Raw genomic sequence first — 11,713 nt, 5'->3', positions numbered from 1 at the left:
CATCCCACTCTAAAAGTTATGAGGGAGGTCCTCCCCCTCCCCAGCTGTTTCATCTGAATCCTCCTGAGGGGTCTGGTCTGGTAGGCACTCTCAGAGGGCATGGATCAAGGTTGCTTGCAACTCGGGTAGTAGAACACCTGTCTTCCTCTGGTTCACTCTGGGGCTTAGGTGAGGGATAGGTATCTGTATATCTACATGAGGCAGCAGCCTTGCATGCTCAGAAACAGAAATATAGGCATACTATAAAAACCTATCCACTGACTGAATTTAGGTGCCTAAGGGGTTTAGTGGGACCTTTGTGAACTCCAGTGGAGCCTAAAATTGATACTTAGGTACCTCAGTACTTTTGTGAACCTAGTCCAAAGACATCACATTCATTTTGGAAAGAGCAATACACTATATGCTTCTGGCCCACGGAGTCCTACCCACTTCTTCTGAAACAACTAACAAAGTACTTTTCCAGCAAATGAGTCATCTCTTCAACATAAGTGTGGAGTATTTTTAAAGCTAGTGTGATTTTGAATCCTATCTCTTTATCCTCTAACACAGGGATCGGCAATGTTTGGCCTGCGGCCCTCCAGGGTAAGCCCCCTGGCGGGCCGGGCCAGTTTGTTTATCTGATGCATCCCAGGTTTGGCCGATCGCAGCTCCCCTGGCTGTGGTTCACCGCTCCAGGACAATGGGGGCTGTGGGAAGTGGCGCAGGCTGAGGGATGTACTGGCCGCAAGCTTCTGACAGCCCCCATTGGCCTGCAGTGGTGAACTGTGGCCAGTGGGAGCTGCGATTGGTCGACCCTGTGGACACGGCCCGCCAGGGGGCTTACCCTGGGGGGGCCGTGTGCCAAACGTTGCTGATCCCTACTCTAAGATGACCTATCCAGTGTGACTGATCTTTTGAATGTTAAGAAGGATTGTTAAGGGATGGGGACAGTATAACCTGGGTTCAATTCCTGCTTATCTGCAGAAACCCTGTATGATATTGGGGCAAGTCACTTAGTCTCTTTCTGTCTCCATTCCCAACTGTAAAATGGAGATATAGCACTTCCCTACCTCACATGGATGTTGTGAGAATAAATACATTAATATGTGTGAGGTGTGCTGATAAATACTTAACAAAGAAGAAGGTGCTCAGACATCACAATAAGGGCTGTAGTATACATACTAGAATAAGAGTTTTGTCAGAAAACTATATTTGAACTTTGACCAGCAGCTTTAAATTCACAGCAGTAAACACACTGCCATTGTTTTCAGGAACAGAAAAGATTTTTTTTCCGTTTATGACAAAACTGATCAAACTTTTCCAGGCAAAATGGAACATTCTGCCTGACACTGAAAAGGGATATAAGGAAATGTGTATTTGTTTGTTTTTTAAACAACATCACCATTTTGTTAACTTAGTATTTTAATCAGACTAGACTTCTTGCTTGTAAGTTGATCATCACAAAAGATTTGTGGCACACTGGCAGAATTTAGGAAAAATACCCACACATTCAGAGTTACAAAATAAATTAATTTTCCTCAGTCAGATCCACTACTTTCACATGAATGGAGGCAAAGATCTTGTGAAATTGGTGCTCCTTTAAAAAAAAAATAAGCTGAGCAATTGGACTCATTTGACAATTTTCATGAAAGTATCAAGTTATACTGATGCTTCAGAGAAAAAAGAAAAGGGTGGGGGGGAGAGGAAGAAACCTAAAAGCTGCTCAGATGGCATCCCTTGAACAAGTGAGAAAGTGTAAGCTGGAAGGTTTGGAGTAGAAAATACCTTCTGAAAATACCCATGTCATAGCTGCAGAGCCTCTAAGAAGAACTGAAATTATAGATAATCAGTGGAAGGTAGGAGAATGGTAAGAAAGTATAGAATCCATTTTTGGAAATCCACACAACCATCCGCTTGCAAATGAGTGATGGAGACATCTGTTTGACTGAATACTTTCGAAAACTGAGAAATGACTGGGTTGGACTGAGTGTGATGGCTGGGAAAAGTTTTAGAGGGCTTTATTTTTTAACCACTTTACCTAACTGTAAATAGCAAGGATACTGTTTTAAAAATGAAAATGCAGAGATCTGTCTCTAATATTTGGAGCGCATTGCTTTATGTTTGATGTTTTCCTTGAAAATAGAAAAACATCTCTTTAATCTTACAGTAGATCCACAGAGTTCAGAAACAGTAGTTTTGGGATATTGCAGTCTTTGACATGATACAGAATGTGATGGTGCCAAAGACTGATGTGGGAAAACCCACTATTCCATCCTGGAGACCGTGGCTGCTACATCTTTGGACTCAGCAATTACTCAGCACACACACAAATATTTCTTTTTATGTTTAAATAAAAGTTCATAGGGTCTCACAAACTACCATTTTTTATCCACTGCTTTCCATGTAAAGTGTATGGCATAAATAGAACTTTATTTATTATAACTTGCATGTTGTCCAAGCACGAGCTATTTTGAGACTTATAAAACATTTTGCTTCTTTCAGAGACTTAGGGTGCGAAACACAAAGGCACTGATAGAAACATTTAAAAATATGGCTAACTCATTGAACAAATCTCTGTGATTTACAAAGGTAGTTTTTCACCTCTAGTCAACCTAATGGATGAATTTAATCCAGCTACAGTAAATGAAGGACTGTTTATGTGTCTAGAAGTAAAGGAGTTTGAATAAGGGAAAAAGTTGAAGCACAAAGGTGAATGAAGTTTAAAAACAGGCTAGGTGAGAGAAATCATTTTGAAGTAGATTTTTCTTTTTGTTAAAGGAAACAATTTTAAATAAGAAAAAAAACTTTGAGTTCTTGGAGCTGGAGAGGTGTGCATTCTTCAGACTCAACTATTTACCCTTGCTAACTTGACCTACTTAGAAAATAATCCTTGATGCTAGATCTCAGTGAAAGAAAATCTCCAGTAGGCCCAGTGCTTAATTTGTAATAAAAGAGGGTCCAGGGGTCAAGCAATTATTTTTTACTTTCATAACTGATGCAGAGAGAGGTGCCAGAACTCAGTCTCGACAAGCTCTGGCACAAATGAAGCCAAGATTAGGCCTAATTTTAGCCAGTTATTTGCAAGAACTATGGGAAGACACACCTCAATATTTTTTTCTTCATTTTAACACTCTCACATTATTGCATAGAAATCCATTCATCTACAGGATAGCACTCTTCCTTGAGGGGAATCCCCTTACCACTGACAATGTGCCTATGTATCTTCCATCTTAGGTTTTCCTATACTGTCCTTTGCATTAGTATTTAGGTATTAGTCTTTTCAAAGACTGCGGCCTTTTCAAGCTGGAGAAATATATACAAGTCATTGTAATCGCCATATTTGCAGAGGCTCTGAGTTGAAGATCTTTGAGCAGTTTCTCTGCAACTCACCTGAGTTTTCATTATAGTTCTGGATAAACAGCTATCCATAATCTCACTCCACTTGTCCTTTTTTAGGACTGAGACCTAGAATACCACATCACTCTGAAGTATAATTCATATATTATCTTTGTCTAATGATTCTTCAGAGCAACAAAAATGACATTACCTCTCATATGTATATGCTAGACAATGTGGATCTATAAAAGGCTACAATCCAAGGGTAGATACAAAATACCCCAATAATAATTTTTTATGTTTTTGTTCCTGGGAATATCCATGACAGCTCCACTTTTCACGTGTAATAATCACAAGTATGGCATATCACTAAATGGATTCCTGTTGTAATTACCATGAAGTCTGTGAAGGCCCCTGTATTATTACTAAGTACTACGCAGAACTGGCCATCAGCAAATACAGAACTAATGACATTCCACCACTCTCCCCACCTACACCACCCAAAAAACCCAACAAAACATAAAACTCTCAGACCCCCTACCACTTGAGATAAAGGAAATCTTTCATAGGATAGAAGCTTATCTTAGTTATTACCATTACCCTATATGGGATGGAGTGCTGGCCTACACAAATATTTGTTTTTCACTTGTTTGTGGCGTATCCACACCAGAAATAAGCCCCCAACTATTGACAGTTAACATACATTCTGTGTTAGCTCAGAAGCATGCTTTTTTGGAGCCAAATGATCTGTTTGTGTCCCAGATGCCACAATTTTGTCTGTAGTTCAATAACAGCCTTGAGCTAGAGCCTCAAGGATGAGCTTTGTCTAATAACTGAGTATGTTGTGTCCCTGGGTACCATTGCCCTCTATTGGATAGAAAGTTAATCCTGCTGCACAAGTAGTTCTGTTGTCAGCCACTAGAGGGCAAAATGAACACACAAGCACTGAACAGAGCTAATGTTCAATCCAGTAGAGCGAGAAAAGGGTGGCATAAATACACTATCCAGCCAGTGAACCATCTTAATACAGTCACACAAATCATGTCAGATTCCCTTTTGAAACTACGGTATACCTTAACTTTTTTGACTCTTGCTCTTTTCTTGGTTCTTTTTTATGAAATAAGCTGAAACTTTTCAAGAACTTCAAAGAACCTATCCAGTCAAACTATTAATATCGGTATGATAGCAACAAAATTTCACTGTGTCATATGCAAGGGAAGATTCACAGAAGGAGACTGGATCCTGAAAAGCAGAATATATGTGTATACGTGTTTACTTCTCCTTTGGATTATTTGGAAATTCCAGACATGAACCAGGAACTATAAATACAAATACTGGGGCTGATTCAACACTGTTGTTCTAGTTTTTATGCCTATGTCAACCTGTTGATATCAATGGTGTTATTCTCATGTAAAACTAGAGAAACAAAGTAGTAAATCATGTCTCTAAAGTACATTTGAGAAAAATCTCTTTATGCTACTGTAGGCCTAATATGACAGATTGTCACATCACACAAATAGAAAGGTATATGACCACAATGAAAACAATGGCAGGACCATCAGCACATCTATATGTGGGAATTGTAATTCACTCTTAAAGAGAAGTGTACTTCAGTGAACACACTGGCACCTGCCAGATATGCTGGGGTCTAAGGATTCTTATTTGACAACTTTTTTGTTTGTCAGTCCGTCTTTTTCTGAGCCCAATGTTGGAAGCTGATAAGTGCATCCTGAAAAGACCTGAAATGACATATCTCCTATTGATGATAATATGAGTTGTGGGTGCTAGATACCTCCCAGGAGATGCTTAGTATCTTTCAGGATGGAGACCTAGATCTCTCTGGGCTAGATTCTTACCCTATTAACACAAGAAGTTCCCTTGTTCAGTGTAGGGCTGAGCGAAGAGTTATGCTTCTTCTCACAATTTGGCCCTACATTGGGAGATATTTTGTGTATAAATCCACCATAAAGTCTTGCTCTCTTTTAATGAGACTACTACTTTTAATAGTCTGCAGTTACACATACAAGGATCCGAAGACAGGTTTCAGAGTAGCAGCCGTGTTAGTCTGTATTTGCAAAAAGAATAGGAGTAACAGCTACAGCTCACTTCATCGGATGCAATAAATTGGTTAGTCTCTAAAGTGCCACAAGTACTCCTTTTCTTTTTTTTCTTTTTAAGGATCCCAAGAGGCTCTGCAAATGTTACAGACTAAAAAAAAAAAAAAAAAGTGTGAAAGTCATGTCTTCAGTGTTTTCTTAAATTCTGCCAACATAATATTTTAAAGTGTTCCTAGAATGAGTATTGAATGACAAGTACAGAATTACTGTTTAATAAAATATGCTTATGTTATCATATTTTACATTATTTTAAATTATGCAGCACTATAGAGAGGTGTGGAGGCCTATTTTCAAAGTGCTCGGACTGGTCTAACTCTGCTCCTGTTGAAGTCAATAGGAGTTTTACCATGCTGTGTGCTTTTGAAAATCCCACCCACAGACAGTAAATTACAAATATCTCAGTCGTTTCTAATAAGATCTTCAACCATTTAATTAAAAACAAATAATGATTTATAGTCTAATGAGAAATAAAGACAATTAAAATGTTATACAAGCTTCTTATAAATAAATTTATCTGGGACATATTTACCACTGAATATGAAAACAGGTTTAATACGCATTTTATGGTTACCTGTGTTTTCTTTAACTCTGTTAATGTAAATTAAAACAGATTTTATTAAACATGGGTTGCAGTGTTACAATTTACATTTTTTTTTGGCTTTTTAATCAAGTTGCTAATCAGGAAAGCTCATAATCAGTTTCATTTCTTTTACTTTTATTCTTTAACGAAGGTGGAAAAGCAATCATTTAATGAGAATATTATTCAACTGAACCCTTTAGGCAGAAACTGGCTACCTTAGCATAAGCTTTACACTTCAGCTCATTTACTTACAATCCTGTTTCCCAAAGGCTAAAACTTCTAACCCATTATTAAGATTTCTAGTGCCCTTGCCAATACTATATTCATTTAGAGTTCCCATGATGCAGTTCTGCTTCTTCTGGAGGCAAAGTCTAACAAGGGCAAGCTTTCAATTAGGGCCTAGGCTCATGTATCTTACCAGAGAGAAATAAATTTCACATACAAATAACATAATAGAAAAGGTCTACTTAAAACAATGAAAGCCAGGGGATTTGGGATTCCAAATATATTGTCTCACAATGACGCCATGTAAATGAGCACATTTAGTAAGTAAAATAATTTCTTTTTGTTTCCCCCCACCCATAACTACCAATCCCATAAATTCAATTCAAGAGCAGGCAGTCTAGCTGGGGTCTTCACTTCTCCCGGATTATCATCAATAATAAAGATCTTGCAGGGCAAATTCTGCCTTCAGTATTCAGAATCATAAAATAGGGCTCCCAGATTGGGAAAAATTGCATTCCTATGGGAAAACTCCAGCTGGGGCCGTCCCTCTACTGATGATCAGTTGGCAATGCAGCCATCAGACCTTAAGAATATTGTTAAGTATGGGAGTATAACTATATTTGTAACTTGTGTATAGGTCTTCACAGGATTTCTATATTCTTGGGTAATCAGAACCTTAATTGTAATTTTAATAAAACTTGTGAATGCATGTGTGGTCACTATCCTTAGTCTTTGTGTGTTCCTAGAGACTCTAAATCTGAAGCAAGTAGCAGAGGTGACTTTCACTCTGTTGAGCTTGAAACTTTAGCCACCCGAGCGGAACCCACAGTGGTGCAATACAAAATTTTAAATGCACTTTAAATAAAATAAAGGACTACAATATATAATAAGGAAGTAGATATGACTACATTAACTTGTATGCCATTATCATTCTTAGTTGCTTTGCTCTCATGTGTTACCTCTTCAGATGTACACCATTTGTTCCAGTGTGAACCATAGGATAGAATGTCCATATGATTTATTTTAATCACCACTGCAGTACTGTGAAATGCTGTGTATTCAGAGATGTGACTACTCTAAAAATCACATGGAACTTAATTAGTAAACATTTTCTTTCTTAGAGACTAACCAATTTATTTGAGCATAAGCTTTCGTGAGCTACAGCTCACTTCATCGGATGCATACTGTGGAAAGTATAGAAGATCTTTTTATACACACAAAGCATGAAAAAATGGGTGTTTATCACTACAAAAGGTTTTCTCTCCCCCCACCCCACTCTCCTGCTGGTAATAGCTTATCTAAAGTGATCACTCTCCTTACAATGTGTATGATAATCAAGGTGGGCCATTTCCAGCACAAATCCAGGGTTTAACAAGAATATCTCGGGGGGGGGGGGTGTAGGAAAAAACAAGGGGAAATAGGTTACCTTACATAATGACTTAGCCACTCCCAGTCTCTATTCAAGCCTAAGTTAATTGTATCCAATTTGAAATGAATTCCAATTCAACAGTCTCTCGCTGGAGTCTGGTTTTGAAGTTTTTTTGTTGTAATATTGCAACTTTCATGTCTGTATCGCGTGACCAGAGAGATTGAAGTGTTCTACGACTGGTTTATGAATGTTGTAATTCTTGACATCTGATTTGTGTCCATTTATTCTTTTACGTAGAGACTGTGCAGTTTGACCAATGTACATGGCAGAGGGGCATTGCTGGCACATGATGGCATATATCACATTGGTAGATGTGCAGGTGAACGAGCCTCTGATAGTGTGGCTGATGTTATTAGGCCCTGTGATGGTGTTCCCTGAATAGATATGTGGGCACAGTTGGCAACGGGCTTTGTTGCAAGGATAGGGTTACTGGGTTCTGTTGTGTGGTATGTGGTTGCTGGTGAGTATTTGCTTCAGGTTGGGGGGCTGTCTCTAGGCAAGGGCTGTCTCCCAAGACTTGTGAGAGTGTTGGGTCATCCTTCAGGATAGGTTGTAGATTCTTAATAATGCATTGGAGGGGTTTTAGTTGGGGGCTGAAGGTGACGGCTAGTGGCGTTCTGTTATTTTCTTTGTTAGGCCTGTCCTGTAGTAGGTGACTTCTGGGAACTCTTCTGGCTCTATCAATCTGTTTCTTCACTTCCGCAGGTGAGTATTGTAGTTGTGAGAATGCTTGACAGAGATCTTGTAGGTGTTTGTCTCTGTCTGAGGGGTTGGAGCAAATGCGGTTGTATCGCAGAGCTTGGCTGTAGATAATGGACCAGGTGGTGTGGTCAGGGTGAAAACTGGAGGCATGTAGGTAGGAATAGCGGTTTTGTGCTGGAAATGGCCCACCTTGATTATCATCATCGACAGTCTCTACGTAAAAGAATAAATGGACACAAATCAGATGTCAAGAATTATAACATTCATAAACCAGTCGTAGAACACTTCAATCTCTCTGGTCACATGATACAGACATGAAAGTTGCAATATTACAACAAAAAAACTTCAAAACCAGACTCCAGCGAGAGACTGTTGAATTAGAATTCATTTGCAAATTGGATACAATTAACTTAGGCTTGAATAGAGACTGGGAGTGGCTAAGTCATTATGTAAGGTAACCTATTTCCCCTTGTTTTTTCCTACACCCCCCCCCCCCCAGATATTCTTGTTAAACCCTGGATTTGTGCTGGAAATGGCCCACCTTGATTATCATACACATTGTAAGGAGAGTGATCACTTTAGATAAGCTATTACCAGCAGGAGAGTGGGGTGGGGGGAGAGAAAACCTTTTGTAGTGATAAACACCCATTTTTTCATGCTTTGTGTGTATAAAAAGATCTTCTATACTTTCCACAGTATGCATCCGATGAAGTGAGCTGTAGCTCACGAAAGCTTATGCTCAAATAAATTGGTTAGTCTCTAAGGTGCCACAAGTACTCCTTTTCTTTTTGCGAATACAGACTAACATGGCTGTTACTCTGAAACGTGTCATCTTCTTTCTTTTGGACTGTAACAGGCCATTGACTCACCGGTGCGGTGCCTCCTGCTGATCATCCGGGAATTAGCTCAATTCCAGCTTCGGAGCACCCCTGCTAGCCAGTGTCTTGTCTGCCTCAGGCCCCCATGTCCCTCCAGGATCCCAGGGTTCTTTACCAGGGTTCTGCCCTCCAGCAGTACCCTCATGCTCTGGGTCTCCCCTCCCAGGGAACCCCCAAACTTCTAAACCCACCTTGCCTCAGTGATGACTTGGAGTCATCATCTAGCCCCCCCTCACTTGGGCAAACTGCAGTCTGTAATGGCCACTCATCATTGGCAAGGGGGTTGGACCAGCTGCCTCTACCTATCCCCAGTATACACCTCTTCAGCCCCGATACCTCTTTAGGACTTATACAAGGCCTCAGGCTGGAGCTCCCCAGCTCCTCTTGCCTTTCCCCAGTACTGCAATTCATTAGGTACCCTCTGTTCCCAAGCAGCTAGCTCCTTCCCACTCCAAGGCTAGAGAGAGACTCTAACCCAGCTCCTCCCTTAGCGCTTCTTATCAGGGCTTGCTGCAGCCTGATTAGATGTGGCCACAGCTGTGGCTGCTTCCCCAGTCAGCCTACCCTTTCTCCCAGGAGCAGGGTGACTGCCCTGCTACATGGACCATCTTGAATCACAGGCCTAATTATACTGTTCTGGGTTCACTACGCTGGCAGTGGTGAGCTGGAGCTGGTTCACAGCAGTTCACTGTAACCGGTTGTTAAATTTAGAAGCCCTTTTAGAACCGGTTGACCTAGGGAGGTGGAGGCGGAGCGGAGGTAAGCTGGGGTGGGGGGGCGCGAGGAGGGCCGCCTGCACCGCACCGCACCAAGTAACCCAGGGGGGCGCAGAGGAACCGCTCCCCGCCCCAGCTCACCTCCGTCTCCCTGGGCCTGAGCGCGAAGCCGCCGCCTGCTTCTCAGCCCTCCCAGGCTTCCCGCACGAACAGCTGATTCACGGGAAGCGGGGAGGGGCATGGAGAAGCAGAGCGGGGGGGGCGTGTTGAGGGGCAGAGGTGGAGCAGAGGTGAGCTGCGGCTGGGCGTAGGGCGGGGAGCTGCCGGTGGGTGCTCTGCACCCACCAAATTTTCCCCGTGGGTGCTCCAGCCCTGGAGCACCCATGGAGTCGGTGCCTAAGGCACCACTTTTGATGTCATGAGTGGGGGGGGAGCCGCTCCCCCTGTTCCCCCCCCAGCTAAGCTACCCTGCCCCTAGGAGCCAGAGCGACCTGCCGGATGCTTCCTGGGAGCCGCCCAAGGTAAGCACCACCGGGACTTCCCACTTTTTGCCCTGGCAGGTCCCTCTGGCTCTTAGGGGCGGGGTGGGCACCCACTATTGTGGCCCACGAGACCATCCTGCCTGGTTCTGGGGGCATTCAGGTGACAAGGGAGGGGGGTTGGATGGGGCAGGGGTTTTGGGGGTGGGGGTGGGCCACGACCCCCTAGTGGGGTGAGGAGGAAACCAGTTGTTAAGATTTTGGCAGCTGATGACTCTACCCAGGTATCTGCATTTGCAGCATACTCCTCACAGGTTGGGAGGCCACACACACACACACCATAAATGGTGTTAAATGAAGAAATGTGATTACAAAGACAATATAATCTACATTTTAGTCTGAGTTGGTGAAAAATACTAGTAATCCATGCTGTAAAAGATTATATTATTCCGAGTCTTAGTTATTAATTGCCCCTGTGTTTGTTTATACCTCCATTCAAAGAAAATTTCAGCTGACAGGTATGGTGCAATCATGTTGGGGTCTTGATCCCATCTCACTTGTTCTTGGCCCCAAATCAATGTTATTATCACATTAGGGATCTCGATATACAATTCCAAATTACAACGTAACATCTGATTAGTATCTATTGTCTTTGTGTGATGGGCTGTTCACCGCATACCAGCCCTGAAAGGGTTAAAGAAGCTGAGAAGGCCAGTTAGTGTTTTTTTGTTTGTTTGTTTTGTTTTGTTTTGTTTTTTTTAAAGCAGAAAAGAATTTTATTTGTGTAACACTTACAAGGAATCACCAAAAAGGATCAAGGAAAACTATGCCACAAAACAAAAGCAAACACAAGGTATAACATTGCAGCCTTCAGGAGGGAGAAGTGTTCAGGCTAGCCTGGGCCCAGAGTGGGGGGGCTTCCTCGACACTCGTGGTCTTCCACCCTCCTGAGTTAAGGCCAGTTAGTGTTTTGTTTTGTTTTTTTTGAAACAGAAAAGAATTTTATTGTGTAACACTTGCAAAGAATTACCAAAAAAAAACAAAACAAACTATGCAACAAAACAATGCAAACAGAAGGTATAACACAGCAGCTTTCAGGAGGGAGAAGTGTTCAGGCTAGCCTGGGCCCAGAGCGGGGGGGCTTCCTCGACACTCGTGGTCTTCCACCCTCCTGAGTTAAGGCCAGTTAGTGTTATCAGCCATGCATGAGCGGCTTAGGCTGGAGGAGCAAACGCTGATGGGAAGATGAAGCTCGGCTGAGCTAGTATAAAG

The sequence above is a fragment of the Chelonia mydas genome, chromosome 1, assembly GCF_015237465.2.
Source record: "Chelonia mydas isolate rCheMyd1 chromosome 1, rCheMyd1.pri.v2, whole genome shotgun sequence".
NCBI classification, from domain to species: domain Eukaryota; kingdom Metazoa; phylum Chordata; order Testudines; family Cheloniidae; genus Chelonia; species Chelonia mydas.
Note: the sequence above shows the minus strand (reverse complement) of the source record.